At 36.3% G+C, this 23,068-nt stretch overlaps 1 long non-coding RNA gene across 1 annotated transcript; it reads left to right on the top strand.

The window, feature by feature from the left end:
- Positions 1–9,035: 9,035 nt before the first annotated feature.
- Positions 9,036–23,068, top strand: LOC138739108 (uncharacterized). Its single transcript, XR_011342007.1, has 2 exons — positions 9,036–9,396; positions 21,996–23,068. It is a non-coding gene; the product is annotated as an uncharacterized lncRNA (long non-coding RNA).

Below are 23,068 nucleotides of genomic sequence, written 5' to 3'. Positions count from 1 at the left end.
AATTGAGTGATTGGATAATTTTCATTAGATATTGAATAATGTTTAAATTAGTGCTTTGGATTTCAGGATCCTCCATTGAAATTTCTTTTAAATCTTCTGGATTTTGAGGCCACTCTTCTTGGGATCAAGACCAAAAGAAATTGAGGATCAGACACCCATGTGTTGGTCCTCTTCAGAAAGGATTGAACCTTTGATCCTCGTGAAGGCATATCAACTGGATTATCCACTGTTTTAACATATCTCCATTGATTAGTATGTGAAACCTTTTTGATTTTATTAACTCTTGTAGTCTTGTTATTAATATATTTGAACACTGATGTACTATCAGTCCAAAACACAGAGTCTGCTAACTCCATCTGCAATTCTCTTCTTAATATAGTGTCCATTTTGCTCACCATGGTAACAGAAGTCAATTCCATACGAGATATGGTGAATAATTTTAATGGAGCCACTCTGGCTTTTCCCATTACAAATCCACAATGTACTCGCTCTAGGTTATTTCGTATTACTAAAGAACTGACGGTACCAAAACCACCTTCGCTTGTGTCAGCAAAATGGGGTAGCTGAGGAAATGTGGCAATTCCAAAGTCTATTGGTTTAAAACATCTGTTAACTTCAACATTTTCTAACATTTTAAGACTCTCAATCCAATTTATCCAACCTTGTGAGATAGATTCTGGTATAGTTTCATCCCATACAAGTTTTCTTTAGCACAATTCTTGCAGAATTTTCTTGGCTATTAATACAACTAGTGTCAATATTCCCAAAGAATTGTATATTCAGCTTAAGATTGAAAGAATACCTCTTTTTGTTAAAGGTCATTGTTAAAGACCATTCTTTCAAAACAATTTTGAATTGGAAAGCATCAGATTGAACATATGATTGAACTGCACTCCTAAAATTCTTTCAACAGGTAAAACATCACAATCCAAATGAAGATGCTTTATCTCCTTTACTCTTTCTGCCTCAGTAATAACACATCCTGACTGCTGCTAATCCATTTTGTAAGGAAGAAACCTCCTTTATTACAGATCTCTTTAAAATCTTGATAAAGATCTATTGCTTCATTTTCTGAAACAACTGATGTAAGACAATCATCAACATAGAAATTATTTCTGATGATACTTGGAGCTTGAGAAGTAAATTGCATTTCATTATCTTTACCACATTTCCTGAGAGCTAAAATGTACGCAACTTGGTGACGAAATTGCTCCAAATAGATGAACTGTCATTCTATATTCAATCTTGTTTTGAATGTAATCATGATTAGGCCACCATCACAATCCTAAAATATCATAATCTTCTGTTAGTACTTTCACTTGATAAAACATCACTTCAAAATTACAATAGGCTCTTTACAAAATCTTATCAGAATACCTATTAAGGTGTTCAATGAAAAATCTTAAAATGATGCTCCACATTCAAATGCTACATGTAATTTCTCCTTTTGTGGACATATAACTTCATGATGAGATAAATATCACTTTTTTTTTACCATCTTTTCATTCCAAGATATCTTCTGATAACTTTTCTACATAATTCTTGGCTCTCATGTCCAACATGATATTTGCATATACCAAATGAAAGGAGGAATTTCTCTTGTTTTTTTCTCTTGAAATTCAGCATACGCTGTTCTGCAATTATTTTATTATCTGGTATAAAATTTTCCTTTTCTTCATAGGTAATGTTATACAGTAATGACCATCAACATGTTTAACATGTTTAACAGAATTTGAAACTAAATCCAGAAACTTCTTATCCTCCTTTGAAGGTTTTTGAATATCTGTGAGACATTCAGGAAAATGAGTTTTAAACTGTTGTTTCTACAGATCATTAAGTTTCACAACTGAAATCCTGTTGACATTCACGTTCAACATCTCCTAATCAGTATTCATTTTTTCTCCTAATGGTCCGTAAATTGTCCATCCAAGCAATGTTCTCATGGCATAAGGTCTGTCATTTTGACTCCTTATTACTTCTAGAGGTTCGAGAGCTCTTGTTACATCTAATCCAATTAACATCTCGATCTTAGCATCAATTTTAGGTAAGCAAACATCTTTTAGATGAGCCCACTGTTTGATATCATCCTGATTTGGAATATTCTCCTTATTCACAGGCATAGTCTTCTGAGTATATTCACAAAATTCATTGCTGATCAATCCAGCAATCCCTAAATCTGAAACTATGTTAGTTTCAGTGTTCTTTTCATCATTCATTGTCTTCAATAAGATCTGTGATCTTTTACCATGAAGATTGTTTATTCATTAATTCAACAGTACTAAATTATGTGGTACTTCCTGGATCAAGAAATGCATAGATCATCAGTATGAAGCTCCCTTTTTAACGTTAACCTGCACAGAAACTATTGAGAGGGCTCTGTCGCTGGCCCCAGTAAGACTGAGCTGAAGGTGAAGCATCCTCTCTAACTGTCCCGTTAATCTTGGGTTCATATTGTTTGACATCATTCTCAAGTTTACTTCGTTGAGTATGCAGTAACTTAGGATGCTTTAAACTGTATATATCACAACTGAGTTGCTAATTGCAAGTTTTGCTGATGTATCCTTTACACAAGCAGCCAAAACATATACCATTCTTCTTTAAAAAAGTTAATTTCTCATCATGCGACTTTTTCTCCAATCGTGAACATCTTTCTAAAGCATATTTATCTTTGCAATACAAATAGCTTCCCTATAGAATCTGATCTTCCTTCTCCCTTGTTTTCTTGTTCCTTCCTGTGCTTGTATCTGACACAGCAGTCACTAAGGTACTTCCCTTTGGTTTCTGTTGAGACAATGGCTTAGACTTCTTTACATCTCTAGGAACTATTGAAGTATCTTTAATATTTCCAAATATTGGTACAGTGTTAACATACACATGCCATTCCAAAACTTGTACAACATCCTCAAAAGTGGTGGCCCTTCCGGGAAGAATCTTAAGCTCTGTAAATTTGGTTCTCCATAAATCCTTCAGCTTATAAGGCAATTTGTTTATAATAATCAACAAATTAGCAAGCAAATTCAGATCTTGCAAATGTACACTAATTCCCATTGCATTGCAACATCCTCTCAGAAAGAGTGCATATGCTTGTAAAGCCTTGGTATCCTCTGATTTTATTGCTGGCCAAGAAATAATCTTGTCTATGTGAGCCCTTATGATTTTATGTTCATTGCCATAATGATGATGCAATAATTCCTTTGCCCTTTTTAAACCTTGTTCTGGATTCACATATTGCTAACTTTAAGTCCTTCACCTGTCCTCCAGTATACTGTTCCAGGTGATAAATATGATCTTTAGCATTCTTAGTATTACTTTCAATGTGGTGTTCAAAAGGTTTCACGAATGTCAAATATTGCAATGGATCTCCATTAAAAACTGGAATTTCCTTCTTAGGTAAACAGTATGAACCTTGTTGCTGAGTTAACATAGCAGAGGTTTCATTTTGCTTTGCTATGAGTGATATATTGTCTTGTCCACCATGGCTTGTGACAGGATGTATTAAGGTGAATGGAGAAAGTGGATTTTGAACTGGTTGCATAGGTATAGGATATTTACTTGTAAGTTTTTAATTTTTTTAAAATTTTTCACACTATGAACTATACTGACCAAAATGTATACAGACATTTTTCTCTTGAATATATAGTGTAATTTTCTCCCCTTTTTCCCCCTCCCTTCCCTCCCTCCCTCACCCCCCTTCCCATTTATTCAGTTCAATCTATAAGATACATTAAACCCGTTAAACAATGTCATCACAATAAAAATAAACAAGAAATTTTTGTCTTTTACTTTTATATACTGAGTCAGTTCATTTCGGTGTCTTCTCCTTCTGTCATTTTACGTGGTGGAGGTCCGTGGAAGGATTTCTCTATTGTTTTTCATGTATGGTTCCCATATTTGTTCAAATATTGTCATGTTATTTCTTAAATTATATGTTATTTTTTCTAATGGAATGCATTTATCATTTCTGTGTACCATTGTTGTATTCTCAAGTTGTCTTCTAATTTCCAGGTTGACATACTACATTTTTTTGCTACAGCTAGGGCTATCATAATAAATCTTTTTTGTGCTCCATCCAAATCGAGTCCAAATTCTTTATTTCTTATATTACTTAGAAGGAAGATCTCTGGTTTTTTGGTATATTGCTTTTTGTTATTTTATTTAATAGCTGGTTTAGATCTTCCCAATTTTTTTTCACTTTCTCACATGCCCAAATTGCATGTATTGCTGTTCCCATTTCCTTTTTACAGCGAAAACATCTGTCTGATACTGTTGGGTCCCATTTATTTAACTTTTTGATGTATAGCCTGTGTAACCAATTATATTGTATCATCTGTAACCTCATGTTTATTGTATTTCTCATAGTTTCTCATGTTTCATTCTTCATCTTTATGTTTAGATATTGTTCCCATTTTTGTTTAGGTTCACAGTTTGTTTCCTCCTTCTCCTTTTCTTGCAGTTTGATGTACATGTTAGTTATAATTTTTTAAATTATCATTGTGTCTGTAATCACATATTCAAAATTGCTTCCTTCTGGCAACCTCAGACTGTTTCCCAATTTGTCCTTCAAGTAGGTTTTCAGTTGGTGGTATCCAAACATTGTATCGTGAGTTATATTATATTTGTCCTTCATTTGTTCAAAAGATAATAATTAATTTCCTGAAAAACAATATTCTATTCTTTTGATCCCTTTTCTCTCCCATTCTCTAAAGGAAAGGTTATCTATTATGAAAGGGATTAGTTGATTTTGTGTCAATATTAATTTTGGTAGTTGATAATTTATTTTATTCCTTTCTACATGAATCTTCTTCCAAATGTTGAGCAGATGGTGCAATACTGGTGAATTCCTATATTGCACCAATTTTTCATCCCACTTATATAATATATGTTCAGGTATCTTCTCCCCTATTTTATGTAGCTCTAATCTGGTCCAACCTGGTTTTTCCCTTGTTTGATAAAAATCTGATAGGGATCTTAATTGTGCTGCTCTATAATAATTCTTAAAGTTTGGTAGTTGTAAGCCTCCTTGTTTGTACCATTCTGTTAATTTATCTAGCACTATCCTCGGTTTCCCCCCTTTCCATAAGAATTTCCTTACTATTTTCTTTAGCTCCTTGAAGAATTTCTCTGTTAGGTGAATTGGTAATGATTGAAATAGGTATTGATTGAAATAGGTATTGTATCCTTGGGAAGATGTTCATTTTAATACAGTTTATCCTTCCTATCAGTGTTAGTGGTAAGTTTTTCCAGTGCTCTAAGTCGTCTTGTAATTTTTTCATTAATGGCTGATAATTTAGTTTGTATAGATGGCCGAGATTATTATTTAGTTGTATACCTAGGTATCAAATTGCTTGTGTTTGCCATCTAAATGGTGAATCTTTCTTAAACTTTGTGAAATTCGCGTTATTCATTGGCCTTGCTTCACTTTTATTTGTGTTGATCTTGTACCCTGATACTTTTCCATATTCCTTCAATTTCTTATGTAATTCTTTTATTAATATTTCTGGTTCTGTTAAGTATATTATGCAAAGAGACTGATTTTATATTCCTTCTCTTTTATTTTATTTTCTGTTCTTATCAGTTCTGCTAGTGGTTCTATAGCTAACGCGAACAGTGAGGGAGATAGTGGACATCCCTGCCTTGTTCATCTGTTTAATTTAAATTGGTTTGTTATATATCCATTTACTGTCATTTTCGCCAATGGTCCCTTATATAATGCTTTAATCCAATTAATATATATCTCTGGTAGGTTGAATTTTTGTAGTACTTTGAATAAATAATGCCATTCTACTCTGTTAAAGGCTTTCTCTGCATCTAAAGCAACCAGCACTGTTGGAGTTTTGTTTTCTTGTACTGCATGGATTAAGTTAATGAATTTACAGATATTGTCCGTTGTTCGTCTTTTTTTAATAAATCTAGTTTCATCTAGTTTTATTATTTTTGGTAAAAAGTCGGCTAATCTGTTTGCTAATAGTTTAGCTATTATCTTATAATTTGTGTTAAGTAGAGATATTGGTCTATACAATGCTGGTGTTAGTGGATCTTTCCCCATCTTTGGTATTACTGTAATTATTGCTGTTTTGCATGAATCTGGTATGTTTTGTGTTTTTTTTTCAATCTGGTTCATTACTTCCAGGAGAGGAGGAATTAATAAGTCTTTAAATGTTTTACAAAATTCTATTGGGAGTCCATCCTCTCCCGGTGTTTTATTGTTTGGTAGTTTGTTTTAATATCTCCTGTATTTCTTCTATTTCAAATGGTTTTATTAATTTATTTTGCTCCTCTGTTTGCAATTTCGGTAGTTCAATTTTAGTTAGAATTTCATCTATTTTGTCTTCTTTCCCTTCATTTTCAGTTTGATAAGGTTGTTCGTAGAATTCCCTGAAATTTTCGTTGATCTCTGTTGGGTTATATGTCATTTGTTTGTCCTTTTTCCTTGATGCCAATACCATTCTTTTAGTTTGTTCTGTCTTAAGCTGCCACACTAGTATTTTGTGCGTTTTTCCCCTAGCTCATAATACTTCTGTTTTCTCTTCATTATGTTCTTCTCCACCTTATATGTTTGCAGTGTTTCATTTCTTTTGTATGTCAATTCTCTTCTTTTAGTTGTATCTTCCTTTATTGCTAATTCTTTTTCTGTATTTGTTATTTCCCTTTTCAACTCTTCTATTTCCCGATTGTAATCCTTCTTCATTTTAGTTACATAACTTATTATTTGTCCTCTGATGAATGCTTTCATTGCATCCCAGAGTATAAATTTATCTTTCATTGATTCCGTATTTATTTCAATGTATGTTTTAATTTGTCGCTCAATCAATTCTCCAAAATCCTGTCTTTTAAGTAGCATGGAGTTTAAACTCCATCTATACATTCTCGATGGGATGTCCTCCAGCTCTATTTCCAATGACAGGGGTGAGTGATCTGATAACAATCTAGCTTTATATTCCATTTTCTTAACTCTTCCTTGAATGTGGGCTGACAGATATTTACTTGTAAGTGATGGCATTGGTGGAGATCCTTGACTTGTAGCTGGTTCTCCAACAACATGAAGAGACATCAATGGTTAAGAATGATCAACTCGTGTGGTTGAATTTTTTTGAAATATCCTCTTTTGTGGAAGATCCATATATTGTGCATTCTGCAGAGACTGAATGTCACTAGTTCTTTCCATAGGATTGGTCATTGTCACTTGTGCACTTGCAATGAACACCCGTGGTTTCCTACTCGAGTATATTTGTTTCTTGCGTGTGTTACTCACGGCTCTGCTGAAAGGTGAGATGCTAACCCTTTGGGTGTCACTTTGAGTTACAAATCTTGCGGAAGCCTGAGCTAATGCTTTCATTTTGGCCATATTCAAAGCATGTTGTTCCTCAAGCTCTAGTCTTTTGTCTATTCAATCATCAATTTTGTTCTTCACCAGTCATTTGTAACCTTTTAAGTTGCTCCAACTGTTGTTTCTTGACTTCAGCTTCTTGCCTCAGTTGCTGTTTCCTGATCTGAACCTCACTATCCTCTAAAGCATATCTTTTCTTCAACCACTGTTGTTGTGCACAGGGAGTAGCCAAGTCTGCTTGTGCCTTAGCATGCATAGCTGATATGCTTGAAGCACATGAAGCTGTACTTGCTCTAGATACCTAAATCTTTCTGCACTCATAACCTTGGAAATACCATCATCAAGATTCACATCTAAACTTTCAGATATCTCTGATCAAGTCTCTATCTTTTGCATTTCGCTTGGTACAGCAACAATGGAACTTTGCAACATAAATTCATCTGTTCTAGTTCCACTAACTTTTAAGCCAGAAAATGAGGCCTCCAGTGGCTTGACAGAGTCTTCTTCTTGCTTGCTAGCTGAAGCCACTTCTTCTTTGGTGGTTGGCTCCAACCTTCTGCCAACTGTTGTCGGTCTCTTTGCTGGTTCAACTCACGATCAAAGATTTCTTTGAGAAGAACTGTTTGCTCAAGGTCTTTAGCCCAATGAGACTTCTTCACTCTGCAACCTGGCTTCTGCCCTGGCTTCCTCTGGTTCCTAGGATCTGTAAATGAATTGTCTATCTTACTTGTTCCCTTTGCTGCTGCTGAATTGTCTTTATTATTCTGACCACAAGCTTTCTTAATTGGATGTTTATAATAACATATTCTGGGCTTCCTGCCAATTCTGCTACCAAAGTTCTGGTTTATCTTTTCAAGGTTGGAGGTGTATGGCCAGACCTTGGCTCAATTTCAAACTGCACGATTCACAGATATGTTCCCAATGACTTCTGTAATATTCTATTATTACAGTGTGGATGCCTCTTGACTTTAAATCAAGTTGTTAATTCTTTTAGACAAATTTTCTGAGTCTTTCTTCAGAACAATGTCCACAATTAAATTTTTCTTTGAATCAAAATATAGATGACACTTTCCTTATTTTAATATATCCTAATTTCAAAGTATCATCTTCCAAAGCATGAGCTGTGATATCCCAAATTTAGATCACTTTAATCCAACAAATCAAACTCTGTGGCTGTAACTTTATGTAGTTTTAATTCGTTGATAATGTGGATAACCATTTTGCATAGCTTCGCATTAAGACTTTCATAACAATGAATAACAAAGTATTTACTGTATAATGAGACAAAAGATATATGAAGATATAAATTGTATACAAAGATATAAAAACTTTGAGATACAAAAACTTTAACTTTCAAATAAAAATTTCTTGTGCTCATGCTACGTTCACATCTGTTTAAATGAGCAAATGAGCAAGCGGTTAGCTTGGGCAGATATTATGACATATTACACCATAGTCACTATGGTAACATTACAAACAATAGTTCTCTTAAAGGGACAGCCACAAAATTAACTAAGCATCAAAATACACAAGCTTTTAACCTTTACATTCTGCATATCCAATTATCACTTTTTGGCTGTTATGGGCACAAACACACACACACACACACACACACACACACACACACACACACACACACACACACACACACACACACACACACACACACACACACACACACACACACACACACACACACACACACACACACACACACCAAGCTCTGCAGTTCATACTTTCAGTGCTTTGGTTTTCACAAAAGTATGGTAAAATTTGGATCAAATTCCAGAATTCTGGAGTATGAATTCTTTTTAACCATATTGCTAACTGAAGAGCAAACCAGCACCATTAATGAAAGTAAAACTGTTGACTCTAAATGCAGGTCTTGATGTGGTAGAAATGTTGGAACAAATTTCAATGCAGATTTGGGTCTCCCTCTTCCTCGACTAATGATATTTACTGGGAACATTGTTAAAATGAGGAACAAAAAAATTGCTGAGGATCATTTCTATCATGCTGACGGTATCTTTGACCCACTACCATGAAGAAGGAGGCACAGAAGCATCAAAGTAAGTTTTCCAGGCTGGAAAATTGCTTTCCACTGAGGCTTTTAGATAGACGAAAAGTATTCTATAACCATGCAATTTTTAATTTTATTTTTAAATTTAGCATACAGAACACTAACAGGCCATTTTGGTCCAAGAGTCCATGCCACCCATATACATCCCAGGTATATTTTGAATGGTGGGAAGAAGCCAGAGCCCCCAAAGAAAACCCATGCAGACATGGGGAGAATGTACAAACTCCTTATAGATAGTGTGGAATTCGAACACCGGTCCCGATCACTGATAATGTAAAGGCATTGCACTGACCACTGTACCAACTCTTCCACCCCATATCCCAAAATATTTATATATTTTGCTGTGTATTGTGTTTTTTGTGTGTGTGTGCACACACTGTGGTCCATTTTCGTCTAGTCTAGTTACAGTCACTTGATAATAAATATTAGCTTGAAGTTGGTTTCCTGCTACTTTAATTCCCTTCCTGACTTCTTCCTGCACTGTTACAGCATGGCTCAGTCCAAACTTTGGACCAATAACTCATCTTCTGCCTGTGCATTTTTCAACTTTCTGGACTCAATATCAAATTTTAACTGATCATGTTAATTCCTCATCAAAGTACAATTTTACACACCATGGCATCTTTGTCTGTCCAGCTTGTTTTGCCATTTCACATCATAGGCAATTCATGTGCAATATCTTCCCACTAACAGTTTGCCAGCTATTACTCCAACTCTATCCTTCAGGCTCTTTATACTATCTTCTCTTTCAATCTACATGTCATTCTCAACGAAGGCCTGGTGTCCACAGCACATTTAAGGGAGGCCATGGATTGAAATAATAAATTTAAAAAAAAATGTAGTTATTAGGAGAAAAATATGGAACAAACCAAATAAACTTGACTGCTTCACACAGAAGGAAGTCCATAAACGTTGAATGAAATAAAACCTGAAAATCTGCAGACATGGTGTTTGAAGTAAATACACAAGTTGGAGAAACTCAGCAGGTCAAACAGTGTACTTTATATAGCAAAGATAAAAATACATAACTGATGTTTTGGGCTTGAACCTTTCATTAAAATATGGAAAAATGATGGCAGGCATCCGAATAAAAGAGTAGGTGGACACAAAGGCAGAAGGTGAGAGGTGGATAAGGGATGGAAGGGACAGCAGCAATCAAGGGGAGGAGGAATGGCTAGGTAAAGGGAAGGGGAAGGGAGGGGGGAGAACTAGAAAAGGGAAGGTAAGGAAGGAGGGGAAGAGGAGAGTAAGTTAGTAGAAATGGGAATAGTCATTGCTATTGCCATTTAGTTGGAGAGTGCCCAGAACAAAATTCATGTGTTTTTCCTCCATTTTGCAGGTGGCCTTGGTGGGACAGTGTATATGGCCATGGTCAGACATGTGAATAGGACACAGAACTGAAATGGTTGGCTACTGTGGGCTCTCTGTCACTAGTGCAGACAGAATGAAGGTGATCAGCGAAGTGATCTCCCAGTCTGCGATCAGACTCTCCAATGTAGAGAAGGCCACAAATGCAGTAAACCAATCTTGTGGATAAACAAGTGAAGTGTTGCTTCACTTGAAAGGCCTGTTTGGGGCCCTGGACTGTGGTGAGGGAGGAGATGTGGGTGGAATTGTGGCACCTCGTTCGACCACAGGGGAAGGTGCCAGGATGTGGTGGTATTGTCGCAGTGGGATGAGTGGACAAATAAGTCATGGAGTGAGTGGTCCCTATGGAAAGCAGAAAGGGGATGAGAAGGGACGATGTGTCTGGTTGTGGGATCTTGTAAGTGCTGAAAATTACAGTGGATAATATGTTGGATGCAGAGCCTGGTGGGGTGGTAGGTGAGGGATGAGAGGGATTCTGTTTGTTGCATCTGGGAGCAGAGGGGAGCAGGGCAGATGAGCATGATGCGGGTGAGGGTTGAGTTAATGGTGATGGAGGGGAAGCCACATTTGTGGAAGAAGGCAGACATTTCGGAAGACCTGGACTGGAGGACTTCATCTAGGGAGCAGATGCGGCGGAGACAGAGAAATTGAGAGAAAGGGATGGAATCCTTGCAAGGGACAGGGTGTAATAAACATTGAGCAGACCTAAGGGGGCCCTGTCTAAATATAAGTTTGAGAATTGCTAGTCTAGATGAAGGAGCTTGACCCAAAAGTTGACGGTCAATATCCCTTTCAGATGCTGCCGGACCCATTGATTTCTTCCAGTCATTTGTTTTTCTTTCCTGATTCCATCTTCTTCAGACTCTTGTGTAACTGATAGTAACCTCAGCATGCCTGCACCTAATGATTTTTTAGCACAATTGTTCCCGAAACTACATCTGCTTAAAAATATACAAAGTATCTGTTTCCATTGCACTTTGATGAAGAGAATATCAAAGAGAAAAATAAACAATCCTTTTTACCTTCAATGGATGACGCCTTACTATTAGATGATAATTTGTTGTTCTAAATTCTCCCACAATAGAAAGCATTCTCTCTACCTTCACCCTCCTCCTCAGATCTCATTGTACCTTGTATATCATTGAAGTTCCTTCTCCCTCCTCCAGTTCTTACTTCCAGCCTGTCAAACCTTTTTCCACAGCATAACCCACCCATTCCAGTTTTAATCGAATAAATTTGCTTCATACTGCTTCCATGCATTTACATCCTCACTTATAGAAAGATGACCAATACTGTTCACAATATTCTGATGTCATTCACCAATATCCTATGCGATCCGAAGCAAAATATCCCGTTTTGTATTCAATTACCTGCACAATGAGCAAATGTTATTCAGTTAGCTTTAGCTATTTCTTTGCTCAACCTGCTTACCTGCTTTCCTCATATCATGCACCAAGATACCCAAATCCCTTTTGTTGCAGAGACCTGCAACCTCTCAACATTCAGATTAAATATTTCTTTCATATTTTTCCTGCCATAATAGACAATTTCACTCATTTGCCCAGTCAATAAGTCTGTCTATATCATCTTATAGCCTTGTTATGTTCTGATTGCAACTTACTTTCTCTGCAATCTTTGTGCTCTCAGTAAATTTAGCAACTATATATTTAATCGCTTCAGGGAGGTCAGGATGTGAGGTCCCAGCTCTGATCCCTGTGGTACACCATTCATTGCATCTTGGCAAGGATCACAAGGCCCCCTTAATTATCAGCCAATTTTCCATACCCTCTTACACTGTGAGGTTTTGTTTCTGTGTCACCTTGCCAGACGCCTTTTATTTTCAACATGTTACTTCTTCAAAGAACTCCAGTTAATTTGATGAACATAATTATTTTTTTGATTCGTTTATGCTGACTTTAATTCATTACGTCAATTTTTTTCATGCCTTCCTGTAAAATGTTCAACATTTCCCCTTTGACAGATCTTGAGCAAAGTGCCTTGAAGTTTCCTGCTATCTCTTTCCCTCCCTTTTTGAATAAAGGAATTACATTTGCTATTTTTTTGGAACCATTAGAAACTTTCTTAAATATGAGAAGTGTTGGAACGTTAAAAGTAATACATCATCCATCTTGAATGAAACAAGATGTTTGCAGATGCTGTGATTGTAGTGACTTCACAAAAGAGCTGGGGAGAAACTCAGCAGCACCCATAGTGTCCATAGGATGCAAAGATATCAAACCAATGTTTCGAGCCTGAACCCTTCATCAAGGTATGAGTAAAAAGCAATCAATAAACAAAAAGTTGGGAGGAAGGAAGAAGGGGCAGTGGAAAAAGCATCGGCTAATAGTCAAGAGGCCATGGAGAAGAGGGAAGGAGAGAAAAGTAGATAATTGAGGAGACAGAGGGATAAAAAATGTAGAAATGTTAATGGAAATGAGTAGTGATGTTAATGCAATTTGTTTGGAGAGTACTCAACAGAATATAAGGTGTAGTTTCCCTATTTTGCATGTGGTTTCAGTTGGGCAGTGATTGAGACCACGGACAGTCATTTCAACATGGGAATGGGGCAGCTAATTGAAATGGGTTGCCACTGGGAGATCCCTGCTATTGCAGCAGACCTAGTGAAGGAGTTCAATGAAGCACTCTCCCAGTCTGCGTCCAGGATCTCTGATGTAGAGAAGGCTACAGTGGGAGCAGCAGATGCAGTGGATGATCCTTGCAGATTCGCAAGTGTTGCTTCACTTGGATGGGCTGTTTGGTGTCTTGAATTCTGGTGAGGGAGGAGTGTGGCATAAATGTAGAGTTTATTGTAGTCACAGGGGTAGGTTACTAAAGTGACAGTTAGTGGGAAGGCTGAGTGGATGAAATCATGGAGGGAGTGGTCCCTGTGGAAAGTGGAGAGGGAAGTTGAGGGGAAGAAGTGTCTGGGGATGGGATTATTTTGTAGATGGTTGAAATTGCAGAGGATGATATGTTAGATGTGAAGGCTGGTTGGTGAGGTCAAGGGAAAATCCTGTCCTTGGTAAATATAGGTGAAGATATGACTAGGGCAGATATGTAGGAAATGGAGGATATGTGTTCAAAGCAGAGTTGATGGTCATAGAGGGGAGCCACAGTTTTTTAGAGGGAGAACATCTCAGATGATGTCATACAAAAGACCTGATCCTAGAAGCAAATGCAATAGAAACAGAGGAAATGTGAGAAAGGAATCAAATATTTACAGGGGATGACGAAGTATAGTGGAGGTAACTGTGGAATTTGGTGGGTTGTTCTGCTTATTTCTTGCAGAAGGGCTCAGGCCCAAAATGTCAGCAATATATCTTTGCATTTTATGGACCCTGAAAAGACTGACTATGTTCCTTCAGCTTTTTGTTGCGTTTTTACTACAATCACAGTGCCTGCAGACTTTATTGTTTCACCTGGAATGTAGAAAATGTCTGTCAAGAGTTTGTCTCCAAAGTTGGAGACAAAGAGATTGAGAAAGCAGAGTGTTGCTGGAGATGGACCAAGTGAACTTAGTCAGAGTGGAAGTTAGCAGCAAAGTGGATAAATGCTGATAACTTCATCGTGGGGACATGAGGAAGTGCTCATCAATATAGCGGAAGAAGAGTTGAGGAGCCTTGCTTGTGTGGGTACATAGCATGGATTTCTCCACATAGCCAACAAAAGGCACGAATAGCCTGGGCCTTTGTATCCAATGCTATTTCTTTGATTTAGAGAGAGTGGGTTGAGTCAAAGGAGAATTTATTGGGGGCGTGGCAAGATGGCGTAGGGAACAGACGTGTCTTCCAGACCTCTCCTGACTCTGATTTATTGTTTTGTCTTTAAGTGCCCATTAAAGTTCTTTTAAAAGTTTATAAATAATAAGAGGTGTTGGATTAGTGCCTAATGGTTTATATGCAAAAAATGAGGTAAAAGAAAATATCAACAGACTGTTAAAAAACTACATTTTCCGAAATTGTCTGAGCCTACTTGTTTACAAGAAGCCAGGACTCAACGTAGAATGGATCCAGAGGAGGACATGCAGAGTTCGGCATTGAAGCTTCGTTTTAAGCCGGTGAGGCTCTCTGAAGGTCGCACTCAACAGCTTTCAGAACAAGGGGCTGGACGGGTGCCAGTGTTTCGCACGGTGGCCACTGCAGGTGTTGTTGCTGAGGCTTTGACAGTTGAATCAGCTGGGGCGCCACCAGCTGGAGAGTTAAAGAGTTGTCATTCGACTGCTATAGTGGTGGCGCTGCAAAATGCATCTTCAATTACAACGGTTTTTCCAGACATCGATTCAGTGAAGATGATTAAAGAGATTTGGCTTAAAGATAACCCTGATCTTCAGTATCCTGGCATTGCTGGGGGGACTTTGAGAGGGATTTTTATACAAAGTCAAACTGCTAGAAAAGATACTAAATTAAGGGAAGGGACAGAAGATCCCGTGGTCTCTAAGGAACAGCAAGACCCCATTATGCCTGAATCTACTTCTGTTGAAATGTCTGTTAAGGATCTTGAAGATAAGATATATTCTGTATCGAGTCACTTAGCTAATTTTGTGAACCTGTTTATTTCCAAGATTAATGCGATGGCGGAAGTCATTAATGGAGCTTTTAAGCTTGAAACCATTGAAAGATTTCAAATGTGTGATCAAGGTTTAGTCGATGCACAGGATCAACTGCAAGATGAAAATAAAATAATTGAAACATTGCAGATCCAAAATAAAAATTTAGCAAAAAAGGTTGATTATTTGGAGAATCAATCTAGACGGTACAACGTGAAAATTGTTGGTTTGCCAGAAGGCATAGAAGGACCAGATCCAAGAAAATTTTTTACTGAATGGATTCCACAAGTGTTAGGACAGGATAAATTCCCTGAAGGTTTAATACTGGAACGTGCTTATAGAGTTTTAAGAAGAAAATCTTTTTCAGGACAGAATCCAAGATCTGTTTTGATCCGTTGTTTAAACTATTGTGACAGAGAGACAATTTTACATACGGCTATTAGAAATGCCCAGCAAAATAGATCTCCTTTGATGGTTCAGAATAATCCTGTTTTCTTCTATCAAGATTTGAGTCAAGAAATTATGTTTCAACGACGCGAATTTAATTCTGTGAAAGAACGGTTGTGGAAAAAAAGACATAAGGGAACATTCAGGTATTCTGCAGTACTGAAGATTTTTTAGGATGGAAATTAGCCAAAGTTCTTTGACAATCCTAAAGAGGTTATGGACTTTGCTCAATCTCTACCAATCATGCAGTTTCAGAAATGATGTAGGCCTTCAAGGTCTCCAAAGAGAGTAGAGATGTAAGGTGGGATCCAATTTTTTAAAAGAAATGGAAGCAATAGTGACTGAAGTGGTAACGTTGATTTAAAAAAAATAAATCTTTTATCTTTTTTTTGAGAAGAGTTTAAATAGTTTAAATAATGATGATAGTTTAATGAAATGGGAGTTGGGAGAGGGAACTGGGTGGGCACTAGTTTCCAGAAGTCATCAGCTACCTGTGAGTTATCTCACACCCAATATTTTGGGGGAGGTAGTTGTGACCTCCGACCTGTTTTTTTTTCTTTTTAATTTTTGGGTTAAGAAGTGAGGGTTTTTTTATTATTATTTTTTTAAAATAAATATTTTTTTAAACTCTTTTAATTTCTGATTGTAATTGAGAGGGAATTATGAGGTTTTTTCTCTCTCCTTTTTTTTCTCTTTTTTTTGGGTTTTTTTTTTCTCTTTTTTTCTTTCTTTTTTATTTAAATAGTTTAAATAATGATGATAGTTTAATGAAATGGGAGTTGGGAGAGGGAACTGGGTGGGCACTAGTTTCCAGAAGTCATCAGCTACCTGTGAGTTATCTCACACCCAATATTTTGGGGGAGGTAGTTGTGACCTCCGACCTGTTTTTTTTTCTTTTTAATTTTTGGGTTAAGAAGTGAAGGTTTTTTTATTATTATTTTTTTAAAATAAATATATTTTTTAACTCTTTTAATTTCTGATTGTAATTGAGAGGGAATTAGGAGGTTTTTTCTCTATCCTTTTTTTTCTCTTTTTTTTGGGTCTTTTTTTCTCTTTTTTTCTTTCTTTTTTAAGAGGATGATGTCACAGAAGATAATAAGTCAAAAATTGAGGATGTTGAATTAGATGAAGAAGAAGATGAGGGGAAAGGTGATAAGAAGAAAAAGAAGAAAATTAAGTACAAATACATTGAGGGAGAAGAGTTTAATAAAATTAAGTTAATTTCGATAGAGAATTTTGAAGATGTTATAAATGAAGAATATGGAGAATTTTATAAGAGTTTGAACTTTTTTTTCTTTTTTTTTCTTTTTTTATATAAGGGGAGGGGAAGGGAATAAAAAGTTCATCTGATTGTTTTTCTAAGGGATGTTTTTGTTCTCTCGATGAATTATAAAGGAAACTTGGTATTAATGAAAATTCTGTATTTATGTATTATTAATTATGATTTTTTTGAATAACAGATATGTGGTTGATTTTAATATTTGAACTTAGTTTTAAAGTGGATTTCATTTGTTAAATACATGTATTATGTTTGATTTAAATATATGTTTAAGGGTATTATTTTAGTATTGATATTTTTTTTGTTGTTAGTAATTTTTTTTTGTTGTTAAGTTTTATCCTTTTTTTGTAAGTGGGGTTTTTTTCTATTTTATTTACAATATTGTTAATTAATTCTTCGCTCTTTATTTTGGGGGGGAGGGTTGGACTAATTTTAAATTAGATGATTAATGTTGTGTTATAATTATTGGGGGCTTATTGGTTATTGGTTATTGGATTATTGGTGCCTGCCACATTGACCACCGCCAGTGGGCTGATAATGCCTCAAACCGTGCATCTTGGCGCCTCACAGTTTGGCGGGCAGCAACCTCCTTTGAAGAAGACCGCATAGCCCACCTCACTGACAAAAGGCAAAGGAGGAAAAAACCCAACACCCAACCCCAACCAACCAATTTTCCCTTGCAACCGCTGAAATCGTGTCTGCCTGTCCCGCATCGGACTTGCCAGCCACAAACGAGCCTGCAGCTGACGTGGACTTTTTACCCCCTCCATAAATCTTCGTCCGCGAAGCCAAGCCAAAGAAGAAGATTCTAATTTTTATTATCTTATTTTTTATTATTTCTTTAAATGTAATTTTTATTTTATTCATGTCATAAAATTTTAAATAAAGTTAAAAAAAAAGGAGAATTTATTGAGGGTGAGTACAAGTTCTGCTAGCTGGAGAAAGGTGGTGGTGGAGGGGGAATGGTTAGATATGTTGGTGAAGAGGAAATGAAGGGCTTTGATGTATGTGGTATGGGGAGAAAGGTGTATAGTGATTGGATGTCCTTAGTGAAGTTGAGGTGTTTTAGTTCAGGGAAATGGAAGTTATTAAAGTGATGAAGAGCATATGAGGAATCCCAGTTGTGGGTAGCGAAGGACTGGAAAAAAAATGGAGTTGAGGTAGGCAGGTACCAGTTCGATAGGGCAGGAGCATATTGGGCAACTGGAATAATTGTGTTTGTGGTTTAAGGTAGTGTGGGGTTGGTAAACAATAAGGTTGGAGGCCATGGAAGGGAGATGATCAAAAGTGATGAGATCAGAGATAGTGTGTGAGATAGTGGCTTGATAATGTTTGGTGGGGTGCTGTTGAAGCAAGAGGAGATATCTGAGAGCTGTTCTCTGGCTTCACTGAGGAACTAAGTTCACTGAGCTCTAAGTGCTCCAGGCCACAGCAGCACCATCCTTGTTCTTGGGTTTATTAATGAGGTTGGGATCCAAGATTGAGGTTGGGATTGGAGTGGAGATAGTGGAGGGAAGAACATTCCAAGGGGGTGAAATTAGATTGTCAGGGGAGTGGGGAAGTTAAGATGGTGGATATCTTTGAATGAGTTGGAAATATAAATATCAAGAGCAAGCAGAAGGTCAAAATGAGGTGTTCAAGAGGAGGAAGAATGTTTAAGGTGGGAGAAGGGGTTTGTGGTGGTGGATGGAAATTCTGGGTGGACGGAGTGGGCACAGAGTAGGAGACAACAGAAGAAGAGTTCAGTATCATGGCATTCACAGAACTTGTTAAGATATGGACAAAAGGGACCTCTACTGAGGTCAGAACATTCCATCTCTGAGAGGGGAAGGTCAGATGGAATGGTAGAGAGTAGGCAAGGGTTAAAGTGGGGTGCAGTGTGCTAGAGGTTGTTGAGGGGAGGAGGATGGGTGGGTGGATCAGGAGGTGGAGAGTGGGAGGGACCCTGGGAAGGGGAGTGGGGAGGGGTTTGAGAAGTCAGAGAGGGGTGGAGGAGAGTTGAGGAGGTCAGAGGGGAAGGTGGAGGGTTTGGAAGGTCAGCGGGAAGATGGAGTATTGGGGAGGACAGAGGGCGGCTGTGTTTCTGAGTTACAAAGGGTCAGGGAGGTTGTATTACCTACTTGGAGGTAAGGTGAAGGAGATGTCAGTGTGTCTGACTGGAAATGTGGAAATGTTGGGGAAAATCCAGAAGTCAAAGTCCACTGCAGAGACAATGACTCAAGGAAGAAAAGAAAGAGAGATCATTCTATAGAAATACCAGAAGCTGGAAGAAAATTGCAGAAGAAACATAGAGGTAACATTCTGAATTCCTGAAGCATGAGATAATTATTATTGGGATAAGCAGATCAAAATGGTGACCATATGGCTGAAAAAGTAGATTCGGAAAGAACGATTCATTCCAGTAATTCCTTATTTTTTAATGCATGACTTATCAAATTTCACAACAATGTATTTGACATTTTGGATTATATATTGATTTACAAAGCTATTTGTCATTATGATGAATAGCACAGGTTTTCCATGAGTATGAATAAAGTGTGTTGAAATGTCCAGAATATATTTAACAATACATTTCTAGGAATGAACATATTGTGTAAATCAAAAATGGCTAAGATAATTGCTGATGAAGTGCTTAGACCTGAAACATTGACTGTTTTTTTACTTCCTATGGATGCTGTGTGACCTGCAGTTTCTCCAGCAAATTTAGGTACTGCACTGTAGATATCCTTGTTTAACTTGGCTTAATGTTGTCCATTGGGGGCATTCTCAATCAGAAGAATTATTGCTAGATTGGACTCCAGCTTAACAAGAATGTGCCAAATCACAGATGAAAAAATAATAGTTAATAATTTAAAGACACGAGGGAGTATCCAATGAATATTGCTCTCCTTTGTTACAAATTGTAACAGAAGAGGCAGGTAAACATAACAGGAATAAATATAACAGGCTAATTGGAGAATAAATAACACTGGAGAATACTAAAATGAAATATCAATTTATAAACAAAAGGAAGATAAGATTTAATTCAAGAAAAAAAAATCTAATTGTTTTAACAACAAATAATTGATGAAGGGTTCCGACCCCTGATATATCATTTATTTTTCTTCCATTAATGCTGATCAATCCCTTGAGTTCCTCTAGCAAGTTATTTTTGTTCCAGATTCCACCTTCTGCAGCTTACTGTTTTTCTAATTAGCTTTACAACACTGTGCAAGGTATCCAAAACAAAGTTGTGTGAAATTAGGTCAATAGCCTGTAGCAGAGAGCTAGATATGGTGGAAGTATATTGAAGATTGGTGCAAAAGGAGGACCAGCAAATAAAATTTGGTATTTAACTGGAGGTGGATACATTTGTTCCCAAACCATTTTATTTAAATCTCAAAAAAAAATTCTTATTAAATAAACACGGAATTGACTGAAACAAATATTGTATATGTGGAAAGATATTCATTTTGATTGCATTTATTCTTCCAATTAAATCTATAGGAAGATCCTTCCACTTAATCAAATCAGCTTTGATCTTTTTAATTAACAGTACATAATTTAATTTATATAAAGATTGATAATCAACATCCACATTTATATCCAAATATTTAATTCGATCAGTCTACTTCAAATTAATAATATTCTTATAAACTGAATAATCTCCTTCACCTATCGGTAAAATTTCACTTTTTTCCCAGTTAACTTTATATCCAGACAAAGATCCATATTGTGTTAAACATTCCTTCAAGTGCAAAAGTGACTGAGCTGGGTTTGTTAAATACACCAGTACATAATCAGCAAATAGATTAATTTTATACTCCTCGTCTAAAACTCTCATACCTTGTATCTGTGTATTTTGTCGTAACAACTATGCTAAAGGTTCAATCTATGCTAAAGGTTCAATTACTAACGCAAACAAAGCTGGAGACAAAGGATGACTTTGTCAAGTTGAAGGAGTTAATTTAAAAGGTTCCAAAATTTGACCATTTGTCAATACCCTGGCTATTGGTTTATTGTATAAAGCTTTAATCCAACCAATAAAAGAAGGACCAAACTTAAATTTCTCTGAGACTTTAAATAAAAATTTCCACTCAAAAGCCTTTTCTGCATCAAGAGATATCACCATCGGATGGTCAGGGTCCTGTCAATATTTATTAATCAAACTAATCACTCAAAGAATATTATCTGAAGCATACCTATTCTTTATGAAACCTGTTTGATCATCATGTCTCAACTTAGGTAAAAATTTAGCTAATCAATTTGCTAATACTTTAGCTATTATTTTATAGTCTACATTCAACAAAGAAATTGGTCTATATGAAGACACCTTTAACGCATCTCTATCCTTCTTAGGAATTACAGTAATTAAGGCACTAGAGCATGATTCAGGTAGATCATAATGTTCATTAATCTTTTGTAGCACATCTTCAAACACTGTAGATAAATCATCATAAAATACCTTATAAAATTCAACCGAAAACTCGTCATTACCAGGTGATTTTCCATTCACCATTTCCAACATAGCCGATTTAATTTCTAAATCAGCAAAAGGAGCCTCCAGCTCCAATATGTCTTCTTCTCCTAGTACCGGTAATTTCAACACCGATAAAAAGGAATCAATCGATCCGCTCTCCTGTTTTTCCTCAGAAGTATATAATTTTTAATAAAATGAATAAAACTCATCATTAATCTCACGAGGTTTGTAAGTAATAGTCGAATTTCATCTGACTGCATTAATAACCCTTGATACCTGTTCTTTCTTTAACTGCCATGCAAGTCCCTTATGTGCTTTCTCACCCCATTCATAATACCGTTGTTTAGATCTATTAATCAAGCATTCAAATTGATAAGATTGCAATGTATTGCATTTCAATTTCAATCTAGACAATTCTATCTTCTGATTTTCTGTCACATCTCTCTGAAATTCCTTTTCTAATTCATCAATCTGTTTCTCTAATTCAAGGCTCTCGATACATTTGTGAAATATGGAGGAACTGGCACAGAGGAAGGGCAGAGCCAATATAGATCAGCCATGGTTATCTTGAATGGCAGAGAAGATTTGAGTGACGAGGTTTTCTGCTGAGATCTTATATTGGATATACTGTAATGGCACATTGCAAAGGGATATAAGCACCAAGAAGAAAAAAAAAGTCATACTCACACAGATTGAGACAGCATTAAAAATGATTTGATCATGTTGAAAGTGATACTTATGGAAGAGAAAAGGAGAATATTCATCTGAGAAATTATGCAGACATATCTATAAGCTGAATGATTGACTTGCTTAATTATGTGAAATTCTGACAACAACTATCAGGAAGAGATAAAGATGGAGAAAGAGAAAGAGAAAATAGGATTACAGTTTTTCAGTCTTTTTTTATAATTTACCAAATATTCATTTTTTAAAAGAAATTTATGGATTAGACATTTCTTAAATACATTATTACCAGACTTTCCATTTGTACATCCACCAGATCTAGTTGATAATATTTTTCCAATTGAATCCTTCTCAGAAAGGATTAATTTTAATTCTATGACAGTTTATTGAAATTACATCCAGTATTTCATGATAAGATTTAAAAAAATTGGGAATTGGAACTTCTAAGACCCTCATCAAAGGATCTATGGGAAGAAATTCTTAAATAGGTGAATACACCTTCAATATGTGCACAACATTCATTAATCCAATTCAAAGTGGTGCATCATGCTCACATGTCAAAAGATAAGCTGTTTTGTATCTTTTTTTTAAATATTAACCCTATTTGTGACAGACACAAATCTGATATTGCTGCATTGACATGTATGATTTGGTCTTCTCCATCTTTAGAAATCTATTGGAAATTTTTTTTTTTAATATCCTTTCAAACTTTATTTCAGGTGGAGCTTCGACCCAATCCAACAACTACTCTTTTTGGGGTTATTGAATCAGACATAGGGAATTTTTCTGTACCTGTGCAATGGGTTGTGGCCTTCTCTACATCATTGACTAGAATAGCCATCTTATTCAAATGGAAATAAACTAGACCCCCAACAGTG

Source organism: Narcine bancroftii, chromosome 7, assembly GCF_036971445.1.
Source record: "Narcine bancroftii isolate sNarBan1 chromosome 7, sNarBan1.hap1, whole genome shotgun sequence".
NCBI classification, from domain to species: Eukaryota; Metazoa; Chordata; class Chondrichthyes; order Torpediniformes; family Narcinidae; genus Narcine; species Narcine bancroftii.
The sequence above is the reverse complement of the archived record's forward strand: the minus strand, read 5'-3'. Positions and strand labels throughout refer to the sequence as shown.